The sequence below is a fragment of the Rutidosis leptorrhynchoides genome, chromosome 1 (genome assembly GCF_046630445.1).
Source record: "Rutidosis leptorrhynchoides isolate AG116_Rl617_1_P2 chromosome 1, CSIRO_AGI_Rlap_v1, whole genome shotgun sequence".
Lineage (NCBI taxonomy): Eukaryota > Viridiplantae > Streptophyta > Magnoliopsida > Asterales > Asteraceae > Rutidosis > Rutidosis leptorrhynchoides.
In genome coordinates, this window is record NC_092333.1 from 257,697,927 (window position 1) to 257,712,361 (window position 14,435).

Here is a 14,435-nt window from a genome sequence, read left to right on the forward strand (position 1 = left end):
ATTTACTTTAATAATTCAAAAATCTATTATAAATAGAATTCAATAGGTTTCATTATTTCATAGAAACTTGAAAATATTTTTCTCTAAACTCTCTCAATCGATATACATATATATATTTACTCCGTATTATTTCAAGATATTATTAGTATACATAAAATATTACTACGGAGTGCTGTCCGAGTGATTTCGAAATTGTTTTTCGAGTGAGATATGATTAAGGAAATTATGGGTTATAGCTATTTGAGGTGATTGAGTATGGTTCATGGGTATGCTCGTGAGGTCAATATAGTGTTTATCATTTCCGTTGCGTCTACGTACCTTTTCTGCAATATTGAATCTCAATATTGATACGTGAGTACTCATAATTTAACTTTTACATACTAATAGTGTATCCCTGACTAGTGCTCGAGTATTTAGGATTATGCATGCTTGTACTTTTGATATTGCCCTTAGACAGATTAGGTTGAATCTTGAATTAGTTACACTTACGGTTGAGATAAGGTATAAGATATGCATGTCCTTGGAAAGCTAGCAAAAAATTAAGAACTTTTCCTTTAGATATCGAATGGTTTCGATGAACGGATTAGAAGTTATAATCAATTGAATTTTCGATATTTTTATTAAAAATGATTATTATTATCGTCATTTTTATCGTCGTTCTAGTTTTATCTTATTATTATCATTATTATTATCTTTATCAATAAAAGGGATTTATCATTAAAAATTGTTATTTTTTTATTATTACTATCGTTATTATCGTTAAAGTTATAATTAGTATTATTATCATTATCCAATTATTATTATTATTATTGATATTATTATTATTATCATTATTAATATATATATCATTATTTAAAAATGGTTATTGTTATTATTATTATTACTATATTATCATTAAGATAACTAATAGTATTATCGTTAATAATGTTATAGTAACTATCATTATTAATATTAGTGTAATTAAAACAAATATTTGTAACACCTAATTATTTTGATTACTATTATTAGCATTATTATGAACACGATATAAAAGACGATTAAAAGCTATTAAACGAAATGATTAGGAAATAATGGGTAAGAGTATCATGATGAAATTAAATATTATAAGATATTGATTTAGATAAAATTATCGTTCTTATTATTTTTATCATTACTATTATTATTAAAAGTATCGTTAGTATTAAAACTATCATTTTAACAAAAATTATCATTTTAATAGACATGTCATTGTTACTATAAAATATCATTATTATTATTATTTTAAATAGAATTATTATTTTAAAGATAATATTAAAAATTATCGTAAATATTAAAGTTATCATAATTAGAATTATCGTTTTATCATAATGTCATCTTAGTAATTATAAATATTGATATTTTTATAATTATTATTATTATTACAAAATAATACAACTTTTACTTACTATCCTTATAGATATTATTTTATCAAATAAATATGTGATACAAACATATTTTACTACGTGTAATAACTTACTTTAATAATACCTATCATATTATCTTTATAATATTAAATGAACCCTATAAATTTTATTACTTAATATATATAAAAGTATATTTTATTATATAAATTTAATATAAAATTTTATTTATTAATAAATAAATTATATTATTTACTCTAATAAATCTTTTAAAAATATTTAAAAATATAAAATGACAATATTTAAACTATATATTAATCACGTATAGATTTTTGGAAATTATTTTGAGTCAAATTTACTTTTGTTGACTTTTGCATATTAGTCTCGAGCATTAGGATTGTGGTACACTATGACTTGACCTAATTTGTTAGACAAATATTGACCAACACATAAATATATATAATTAATTTAGGTTCGTGAATCCGAGGCCAACCTTGTACTTGTTCAATGACGTTATATGTATTTTTACTACGAAATACAGTATGGTGAGTTTCATTTGTCTTTTTACCCTTTATATTTTTTGGACTGAGAATACATGCGCTTTTATAAATGTTTGACGAAATAGACACAAGTAATTGAAACTACATTCTATGGTTGAATTATCGAAATCGAATATGCCCCTTTTTATTAAAGTCTGGTAATCTAAGAATTAGGGAACAGACACCCTAATTGACGTGAATCCTAAAGATAGATCTATTGGGCCTAACAAACCCCATCCAAAGTACCGGATGCTTTAGTACTTCGAAATTTATATCATGTCCGAAGGAGGATCCCGGAATGATAGGGGATATTCTTATATGTATCTAGTTAATGTCGGTTACCAGGTGTTCACCATATGAATGATTATTTTTGTCTCTACGCATGGGACGTACATTTATGAGAACTGGAAATGAAATTCTTGTGGTCTATTAAAATGATGGAAATAAATGATTATGATAAACTAATGAACTCACCAACCTTTTGGTTGACACTTTAAAGCATGTTTATTCTCAGGTGTTAAAGAAATCTTCCGCTGTGCATTTGCTCATTTTAAAGATATTACTTGGAGTCTTTCATAGCATATTTCGAAGAACGTTGCATTCGAGTCATTGAGTTCATCAAAGATTATTATTAAATCAATTTATAATTGGATAGTGGATATTATGAAATGGTATGCATGCCTGTCAATTTTTGATGTAAAGAAAGATTGTCTTTTAAAAACGAATGCAATGTTTGTAAAATGTATCATATAGAGGTCAAATACCTCGCAATGTAATCAACTATTGTGAATCGTTTATAATGTATATGAACGGGTCCTTTCAGTTGGTATCAGAGCGGTGGTCTTAGCGAACCAGGTCTGCATTAGTGTGTCTAACTGATAAGTCGATAGGATGCATTAGTGAGTCTGGACTTCGACCGTGTCTGCATGTCAAAAGTTTTGCTTATCATTTTGTGTCGAAAATTAACTACTTATCATCCTCAGGAAATTACCTGCTTATCATTTTTAGTCTAAGACACATCTTGCTGCATTGATTGCATGAATAGTGTATAGACAAAAATTCATATCTTAGCATATCTGCTAAATCATATCTTATCGTATCTGTTACTTTAAACTTTGCCTGACATATCCCGCAAAGTCCTCCGTAATCTAGGAAATCTTTTGATCTATATATATATATATATATATATATATATATATATATATATATATATATATATTCTATGTAATTAGAATACCATCCGTTAGCCAAAATCATTTCATATAAAAAAAAATCCTTTATCCAATCGTACGAAATGGAATTCGTCATCAGTTCAAGTCACTCAGATTTCGAAATGGAATCCCATTCAAGCTCTGAAAGCAGTGTGATCGGAATAGATCAACCAATCAGTCATCACCTATTCTGGATGAATTGGGGATGGGTTCGTAGCCTCCTCAATCATTAGAGACAAGAAGAAGGTGATCCCTTCCATCCACCACATTGCCCTCTTGACGAAGAACCTGAAGCACTTACCAGCGAACCTGTCCGAAATACCGTGTTCTCGCTCATTTCCAGAGTATCTCATCACGATTATATATTACATCGAATTTTAGATTTTATTTATCCGCTCGTCCGAACCGACAATCACCCCAGTGTAATAGAAGAAGTCAACGAGCTTCGCGCTCGGGTAGTGGCTTTGGAGAATATGGTGCAGAGATTACAAACACCAGCAGTAGCATCAGCAGCATAACCAGTACCACCATCATCAACGCCAATAGTACCATTACCACCTCCAACCACAACCGCGTCGTAAACCTCAACTTCACAATCTGTCCCACGAGCATCAACGTCATACGCACCATAGATACCAAGGAGTACCAACAACAATAACTGACGAAGTATTAATTCATAACTTCATTGGAGAAACATTCCGCGGCAATTATGTAATCTCTAAAGTCTTAGAGATTATCTAATCTAGCCCTAACCATAAATCAGTTAAGCGTACCAAAATGATAGAAGGAAGAGTAGAAACCCTGACAAAAATGGTGTGTGATTAACAAGCTAAACTTGCTTTACCAACAGCATCAACAGTACCGTCAGCATTACCAGCATCGTCAGTATAGTCAACATCCGAATCAACAACACCGATAACATCACAAACTCCGTCAGTTCAAGAATCACTGTGGACATCATTACGAATCAATAACGTGTATATTGTATCAACGAGTTATGAAGAATTAAGTTATTCCCTCTGAAGAAATTATATGTATATTATATATATATATATATATATATATATATATATATATATATATATATATATATATATATATATATATATATATATATATATATATATATATATATATATATATATATATATATATATATCTTGAAATAAATCTTTCCGTGTTAAGCTATTGTGTGTGAATCTTAACTACTCGGTTAATTCATATTACAAATATGCAATAATGTACGTCCTTCGGCCGCAACTTAACCAGCGTTAACTACAATCTCTGTCGCAATTCAACAAATTCTAATTCATAATAAATCAAGTATATATTTGATTTTATATTTTCATCATCGATGTACCCGAAACTTTTCAGATAACATCATTCGCACTTTACGAAATTCACAAGAATTCCACGAACCGAACATCATACATCAACAAATAACGAAGTATTGATTCATAATTTCAATGTCATTAAAGAAATACTGCGTAAAAGTTATGTACTTTTTAAAGGCCTTTAGGGATTATTCAATTCTAGTTTCAACCGTAAATCAAATGAGTTTAATTTAACATTAACTCATTAAATCTATGTTACATCTGAAGAAAATATACATATATATATTTTCATAAAGACTGTAATAAAATTCTTTTGTACAAAATATTAATTGTGAAATTTTTTTTAACGGGTAGGTAATACCCGAGAGATATATAAATTCACAAATAATATGTTACATTCTTCGAATCTGATTCAGCAAATCATCCATTATACTCCTTACTTTCACAACAGTATACATTCTTTTATAGAAATCAAAACAACCATACTCATTCAAAATTTAATTACATATTCTGATCTTGAAATCTCAAAATTCAACTCGAGATATGACCAAAATCATCACTCTTAGATCCTTACAACTTTCACAAGCTATATTTTGACTTCAAAACTGTGTTACAACATCAAATGTATGTTAACAATTACAATCTGTGTTCAAACCCTTCGAAATTTCTGAAGACACTTCGAATGATGAGCAATCGAGATGAGGATCCAACCACATGTTACCCACAGTTATGTACCCGAAAAACTCTTGAAACCAAAGTAAAAGTTTAAACAACGTATCCGCGTCAGATTCTTTGGCATTTATTAGCAAAAATAACTTTGCGACTCCTATTCAAAGTAGCCAGTTTTGTCACAGCTCCAGCAAGTCAACTTCAACTTTTCAGTCAGACTAACCTTATTATAACCTTGAGATATACACCATCGTTACCAGGGAACCTTTTACATTCCACCACATTATTAGCAGATGTACCAACAACTTCATTACCCTTTGACTTTAGCCTCTCCAAAAAGTCATTATAATTATTTATTGAAACCCCATCATTTACTCATTCGTATCTTGTAATGAGAATTGCCATACGAATCATTAGGAATTAGCAATCAGTATTTTGAAATCTCGCAGCATGTCTACGCCAACAGTTATATGTGTATATATAACGTCTATCTTCTGGACTTAATTTGAATGTGAAGTTTCTGAAAAACACTCCGAACTACTAATTGGTTCTCCGAAAATGGAAAAAAAAAATACTGATGAAGCAGCAAAAACTATAAACGACTTTAAACGATAAAAGCTGGATGATAATAATGAAGTGTGCTGGCAAAGTGCAGAAAAAGAGAAGTTTTGGAACTGGAAAACGGATTGAGCAAAGTAGGAAGGAGGCTGTGGACAAATTACAAAGACTGAACCTGACTTCAAAGGATCCAAATGATTCAGTACCTGCTGAAGTCATTAACGAATACCTTGCTCCTGACTCTAAACCCCTGCGGACAATATTCTTCATCATCCTCTGATATTAGAAATTCTAAAATATCATCATATCTTTCATTATAAATATCCTCCATATTTCTGAAGATATTTTCTTAATTTTTCTTATTTGAAATCATTTACCTCTTCGCACTATCTGTATTACATCATAAAAGAAACTATTTTAGTTTCTAAATTCTGAAACATTCAAGTTTAAAATAGGAATATTTTGAAGTAGTGTTGGGAACTGAAGCATGAATTAGTATAATATAATGACACTTGATCAATGTGATTATATTACAGTAAGTCATGCTGAGTTTCTAAATAGAACGTGATGATTCACAGATCATAACATCATCATGTGCCATGTTATACGACTCTTGTATTCTATTTAACCTCTAAAATATCAAGAAAATATTTCTTGATGATTCGGCCTTTTCCAAGGTATTCTAGTAATTTGACAAGTCAAGATCGTTCCATCACAATTTCCTTCCTAGAACATTAACAATGTTCATTCCGAAATTCATATATGTGAATTCTGGACCATTACAAGCGGTGCTTAATCGCAAGAAGAAGAAACGAAAGGACAAAACTCCGAAATAGAAATTGGGGTATAAATTGCAGCAAATAAAAGAGAGCATTAACTGTGAATGATAATGATTATAGAAGACAGAAGCAGAGACTTTGAAATATAAGGGAACATATAAAGCCCAACGATAAACCAGAAATTATAAACCATATATATCGATGCATATAGCAATATAAAGACACGGGAGAACTAGAAACACTATGAACCCAAGAGTATAGTAAAAGTAAATAGATTCTTCCGGCGGTAGATGAAAAAGAAGAATGACCGATATGAAAGTTAGAAGTATATCGAGAATCAGAACTGGATGGAGCATATTGATGAATACTTTAAAATATGAGTTGAGGGGGAAAGAATAGAAGGTGATGAAACATGACTAGGAACTTAGAAATCAACAGATTTAACTCACACAATGGCGAAATAAGTGAATCAAACCCTCTAGTGAATAGGTTAAGTTTTTTTTTTTTTTTTTTTTTTTTTTGATTAATTTAGTCAAACCACAACTAAATCAAGTGTGATTAGATCAACACCTAGAGCTATTATTCACCACCTGGGTGATTTGGACTGAGAGAGAATCGGAGGAGCTCACTAGATCTGAGTGTGTGTAACAAATGAGAGGCTTAACCTAAAATGAAGAACATAAGACTTTACATACCCCTGCTGTTGACTCATCCATACGATTCATTCATCACACGTACGAGTTGGCTTCATCAGCTGTACGGGTGATCACTCACTCGTGTCTTCTCATTTAGGTTGTAATTATGACTTAGCTCAGCATCAACCGTGCGTATGAGCCTGTCAGTTATACTAGTGAGGCTTCACTCGTACGTCTGACTAAGTCTAATATAGTCAAACATCTAAATCTCGTTCCTGCAGTTCTTGTAACCACATACAAACACGGATAGGATAATAACGAGCAATCATGGTGGCCTGTAAACTGTTGTACCTACAATGGACGTGGGTAGATGTCTAGGGACTTGCATAAAATGCATCAACAGAAGGTGTGAGTTGTAAGGAAACGAAGGAGGTGAATTTATAAGAAAATCTCCGACAGAACAATTAAAATGGACGATCGCATTTAAAGCGGATCCTAATTCCCTTGATTACCGGAGAGTCAAATCTTATTAAGAAGATTTTCTTCAAATCCCTTGAAATCTGGGAATCAATCATATCTACGTCAAATGATAAGATGAATCTACACTTACTCATTTCACTCTTCTATGTTAGCTTCATTCGTACTCTTCATATAAATGGATTGTTTATCCAAATTATTCGCTGATGATAAAACTCTAATTTTCAGCCCGTATGCATCATGAAAACATATTTATTATCATTCACGACCTTTCCACTCAAATTTCGGAACGAAATTTCTTTAACGGGTAGGTACTGTGACAACCCGGAAATTTCCAACAAAATTTAAACTTTAATCTTTATATGTTTCCGACACAATAAGCAATATTTGTTAAGTTAAATTTCAAGAATTTTAAACTATGTTCATACATTCATTCAACCTCGACCAAGTTCCAACGATTCACGAACCATTAAACGAATATGATTATATATGTATATGTGTATATATATTATAACTTGAAACGTAAATAAAATATTAGATTAAATACTTTATATGATTGTATCTGTTTTAAAATGTCTATCAATGGAATTAGAAGATAAGATCAAATGATTGAATTATCAGATATATTGAATTATGATTACAAGTCTCTGTTGAAAGGCCCACGTTGATTTGAGAAATCTTTCCATTTTAACAATATTCGAAAAATGGTAAAGTGATTTATAAATAAGAACAAATTGTCAATCATTGAGAACTAGACAAAGGATAGTGGAAGATTGAATTTCATAAAGACTCGATTGATCTATTTAGTTTCAAATGTACAAAAATCATTTTTAGTTTAAAAAGAACTTTATTATTAAAACGTATATAACTTTTATAAATATCTAGAACCAGTTTTGACAACTCATTACTTAACTAGTATGATAAAGATAACGATATTTATATTTTATTTTATTAAATATATATAACGATTTAAATTAATATTATATATATTTATATGCGTATTATACGTACATAGTTTTATATACTTTTACTATACTTAAACTTTACCTTTACTTTATTTTTACTTTACTTTAACTTTAATAATTCACTTTAATAATTCATACTTTAATAATTCACTTTAATAATTCATACTTTAATAATTCACTTTAATAATTCATACTTTTATAATTCACTTTAATAATTCATACTTTAATAATTCACTTTAATAATTCAAAAATCTATTATAAATAGAATTCAATAGGTTTCATTATTTCATAGAAACTTGAAAATATTTTTCTCTAAACTCTCTCAATCGATATACATATATATATTTAGTCCGTATTATTTCAAGATATTATTAGTATACATAAAATATTACTACGGAGTGCTGTCCGAGTGATTTCGAAATTGTTTTTCGAGTGGGATATGATTAAGGAAATTATGGGTTATAGTTATAGAGGTGATTGAGTATGGTTAATGGGTATGCTCGTAAGGTCAATATAGTTTTTATCATTTTCGTTGCGTCTACGTACCTTTCCTGCAATATTGAATCTCAATATTGATACGTGAGTACTCATAATTTAACTTTTACATACTAATAGTGTATCCCTGACTAGTGCTCGAGTATTTAGGATTATGCATGCTTGTACTTTTGATATTGCTCTTAGACAGATTAGGTTGAATCTTGAATTAGTTACACTTGCGGTTGAGATAAGGTATAAGATATGCATGTCCTTGGAAAGCTATCGAAAAATTAAGAACTTTTCCTTTAGATATCGAATGGTTTCGATGAACGGATTAGAAGTTATAATCAATTGAATTTTCGATATTTTTATTAAAAATGATTATTATTATCGTCGTTTTTATCGTCGTTCTAGTTTTATCTTATTATTATCATTATTATTATCTTTATCAATAAAAGGGATTTATCATTAAAAATTGTTATTTTTTTATTATTACTATCGTTATTATCGTTAAAGTTATAATTAGTATTATTATCATTATCCAATTATTATTATTATTATTATCATTATTAATATATATATCATTATTTAAAAATGGTTATTGTTATTGTTATTATTATTATTACTATATTATCATTAAGATAATTAATAGTATTATCGTTAATAATGTTATAGTAACTATCATTATTAATATTAGTGTAATTAAAACAAATATTTGTAACACCTAATTATTTTGATTACTATTATTATCATTATTATGAACACGATATAAAAGACGATTAAAAGCTATTAAACGAAACGATTAGGAAATAATGGGTAAGAGTATCATGATGAAATTAAATATCATAAGATATTGATTTAGATAAAATTATCATTCTTATTATTTTTATCATTACTATTATTATTAAAAGTATCGTTAGTATTAAAACTATCATTTTAACAAAAATTATCATTTTAATAGACATGTCATTGTTACTATAAAATATCATTATTATTATTATTTTAAATAGAATTATTATTTTAAAGATAATATTAAAAATTATCGTAAATATTAAAGTTATCATAATTAGAATTATCGTTTTATCATAATGTCATCTTAGTAATTATAAATATTGATATTTTTATAATAATTATTATTATTACAAAATAATACAACTTTTACTTACTATCATTATAGATATTATTTTATCAAATAAATATGTGATACAAACATATTTTACTACGTGTAATAACTTACTTTAATAATTCCTATCATATTATCTTTATAATATTAAATGAACCCTACAAATTTTATTACTTAATATATATAAAAGTAGATTTTATTATATAAATTTAATAAAAAATTTTATTTATTAATAAATAAATTATATTATTTACTCTAATAAATCTTTTAAAAATATTTAAAAATATAAAATGACGATATTTAAACTATATATTAATCATGTATAGATTTTTGGAAATTATTTTGAGTCAAATTTACTTTTGTTGACTTTTGCATATTAGTCTCGAGCATTAGGATTGTGGTACACTATGACTTGACCTAATTTGTTAGACAAATATTGACCAACACATAAATATATATAATTAATTTAGGTTCGTGAATCCGAGGCCAACCTTGCACTTGTTCAATGACGTTATATGTATTTTTATTACTAAATACAGTATGGTGAGTTTCATTTGCCTTTTTACCCTTTATATTTTTGGGACTGAGAATACATGCGCTTTTATAAATGTTTGACGAAATAGACACAAGTAATTGAAACTACATTCTATGGTTGAATTATCGAAATATCTGTGAAAGTGAGTTATAGTCCCACTTTTAAAATTTAATATTTTTGGTATGAGAATACATGCAGGTTTTATAAATGATTTACAAAATAGACACAAGTACGTGAAACTACATTCTATGGTTGAATTATCGAAATCGAATATGCCCCTTTTTATTAAGTCTGGTAATCTAAGAATTAGGGAACAGACACCCTAATTGACGCGAATCCTAAAGATAGATCTATTGGGCCTAACAAACCCCATCCAAAGTACCGGATGCTTTAGTACTTCGAAATTTATATCATGTCAGAAGGAGGATCCCGGAATGATAGGGGATATTCTTATATGTATCTAGTTAATGTCGGTTACCAGGTGTTCACCATATGAATGATTATTTTTGTCTCTACGCATGGGACGTATATTTATGAGAACTGGAAATGAAATTCTTGTGGTCTATTAAAATGATGGAAATAAATGATTATGATAAACTAATGAACTCACCAACCTTTTGGTTGACACTTTAAAGCATGTTTATTCTCAGGTGTTAAAGAAATCTTCCGCTGTGCATTTGCTCATTTTAAAGATATTACTTGGAGTCTTTCATAGCATATTTCGAAGAACGTTACATTCGAGTCATTGAGTTCATCAAAGATTATTATTAAATCAATTTATAATTGGATAGTGGATATTCTGAAATGGTATGCATGCCTGTCAATTTTCAATGTAAAGAAAGATTGTCTTTTAAAAACGAATGCAATGTTTGTAAAATGTATCATATAGAGGTCAAATACCTCGCAATGTAATCAACTATTGTGAATCGTTTATAATGTATATGAACGGGTCCTTTCATTACTACCTCAGATTTTATGGATAAACCTACTGGAAATGAGAAAAATAGATCTAGCTTCAAAGGATCCTTGGATGGCTTGAAAGTTCTTGAAGCAGAATCATGACACGAAAACAAGTTCAAGTAAGATTTCCACTCGAAATAAGATTGTTATAGTTATAGAAATTGAATCAAAGTTTTAATATGAGTATTACCTTGTATTAGAAAAATATCTTACTGTAAATAAGAAAGATTTCTTGATGTTGAATGATCACTTTACAAGATTGGAAGTAAGCTAGCAAACTTGGAAGTATTCTTGATTTTATGAAACTAGAACTTATAGAATTTATGAAGAACACTTAGAACTTGAAGATAGAACTTGAGAGAGATCAATTATATGAATAAAATTGAAGAATGAAAGTGTTTGTAGGTGTTTTTGGTCATTGGTATATGGATTAGATATAAAGGATGTGTAATTTTGTTTACATGTAAATAAGTCATGAATGATTACTAATATTTTTGTAATTTTATGAGATATTTCATGCTAGTTGCCAAATGATGGTTCCTACATGTGTTTGGTGACTCACATGGGCTACTAATAGCTAATAATTGGAGTGTATATACCAATAGTACATACATCTAAAAGCTGTGTATTGTACGAGTACGAATACGGGTGCATACGAGTAGAATGGTTGATGAAACTGAACGAGAATGTAATTGTAAGCATTTTTGTTAAGTAGAAGTATTTTGATAAGTGTCTTGAAGTCTTTCAAAAGTGTATGAATACATATTAAAACACTACATGTATATACATTTTAACTGAGTCGTTAAGTCATCGTTAGTCGTTACATGTAAGTGTTATTTTGAAACCTTTAGGTTAACGATCTTGTTAAATGTTGTTAACCCATTGTTTATTATATCAAATGAGATGTTAAATTATTACATTATCATGATATCATGATGTATTAATATATATTAATATGATATATATATATATATATATATACATTAAATGTCGTTACAACGATAATCGTTACATATATGTCTCATTTCGTAATCATTAAGTTAGTAGTCTTGTTTTTACATATGTAGTTCATTTTTAATATACTTAATGATATGTTTACTTATCATAATATCATGTTAACTATATATATATATCCGTATATATGTCATCATATAGTTTTTACAAGTTTTAACATTCGTGAATCACCGGTCAACTTGGGTGGTCAATTGTCTATATGAAACCTATTTCAATTAATCAAGTCTTAACAAGTTTGATTGCTTAACATGTTGGAAACACTTAATCATGTAAATAACAATTTCATTTAATATACATAAACATGGAAAAGTTCGGGTCACTACAGGATATAGTCATATATTCCACCATCCTGGGTTTCTTTCTTCCTTCTTGATATCAGGCCATCAACCACCGCCACCCTATATTCTCCATCTATTTTTTTTTTTTTTTTGGTTTCCTCTCGACAACCCATCACCCATGATCATCTACGGCCACCCCATGAACCACATCAACCGTTTTTCATTTTTTTTTTTAAACGAACCTCGTATGCTATAGCTATTGTTGGTTTTAATCGTGAACCACTTCACAAAAACCTCACCATAATTATCTTCAACGATGTCAAATTAATCAACACCATTTGATTAACCCATTTCCTATTATGGTACCGGTTACCCACTTAAGCACCACCTTCAGTTTTTTTTTTTTTGTTATATTGATCGACAAACACCACCACTAAACCACCCCACTTACGACGATAACTGCTACTGCAGCTGCTTAAATTTACTGTTCCGGTTGCTAACCCATAAACCTACTACCACAAACCTCCATCATCTTTAACGAGTCGCCACTTTCAAACCACCCCAACTCATAAGAAAACCCATGTTCAAACCACCCTGCCGACACCACTACTATCGAGAGCTATCAACAAGAACAAACCCATAACCATCTCAATATATCTCTTCTTTATCTTTCTATAACTATTGTGAATTGCTGCTGTTCCTGTCATTGAATAACCACCGAAGCTCCACCGTCTCTTTGCTACTATTACTATTTACGTCACTGCTGCTACTGCAGCCTATATTTCTGATTCTAATGTCGAACAATAACTCAACAACAAGAAAAATTGATAGAATATGACGTTAGAAAAAGTAGAAAAGCATGTGCAAATCAAGTGAGTGGAAAAATTAAAAAAAAAATTAGTCAAGGATAAAAAAACAGTACCGAAACCTTTTTCTTTATTACTACTTGACTTCGTGGATCCCATTTAACCTCTTGGGCTGCTGGGTTTCGAGATTTTATATGGGCCAAAACCCAATTTTCATTAGGATGTTTATAATTGTGATTTTATGGAAGTGATGATATTGGAAACAACTTAGAGGTCGGATGAAATGATGATGAATTGTTGATGGTGATGATCTAATGAAAAGATGACGATGGTTACGGTAGTGATGTTGGTGTCGATAAAAAGATGATACATGATGGTGATTCACGATTGATGAGGACGACGATGTTATGATAATGATCATGAAGTTAGATGAAGATGATGGTATAAATAAGATTATTATTTAAGATTATGATTATAACTCATGATTTTATGTGATAATTATAATGATAAATGATATTTGATATTATTATGATGATGCGTTAGATGATATATAATGGGTGATGATGATGATTAAAATGATGTTGTCAAATGATAATGATGAACGGTAATGACGATGTTTTATGATGATTAGGATTAGGATATGATGATTAGATTATGATGATGATGCAGCGAAAATGATAGATAAAGCATGAAATG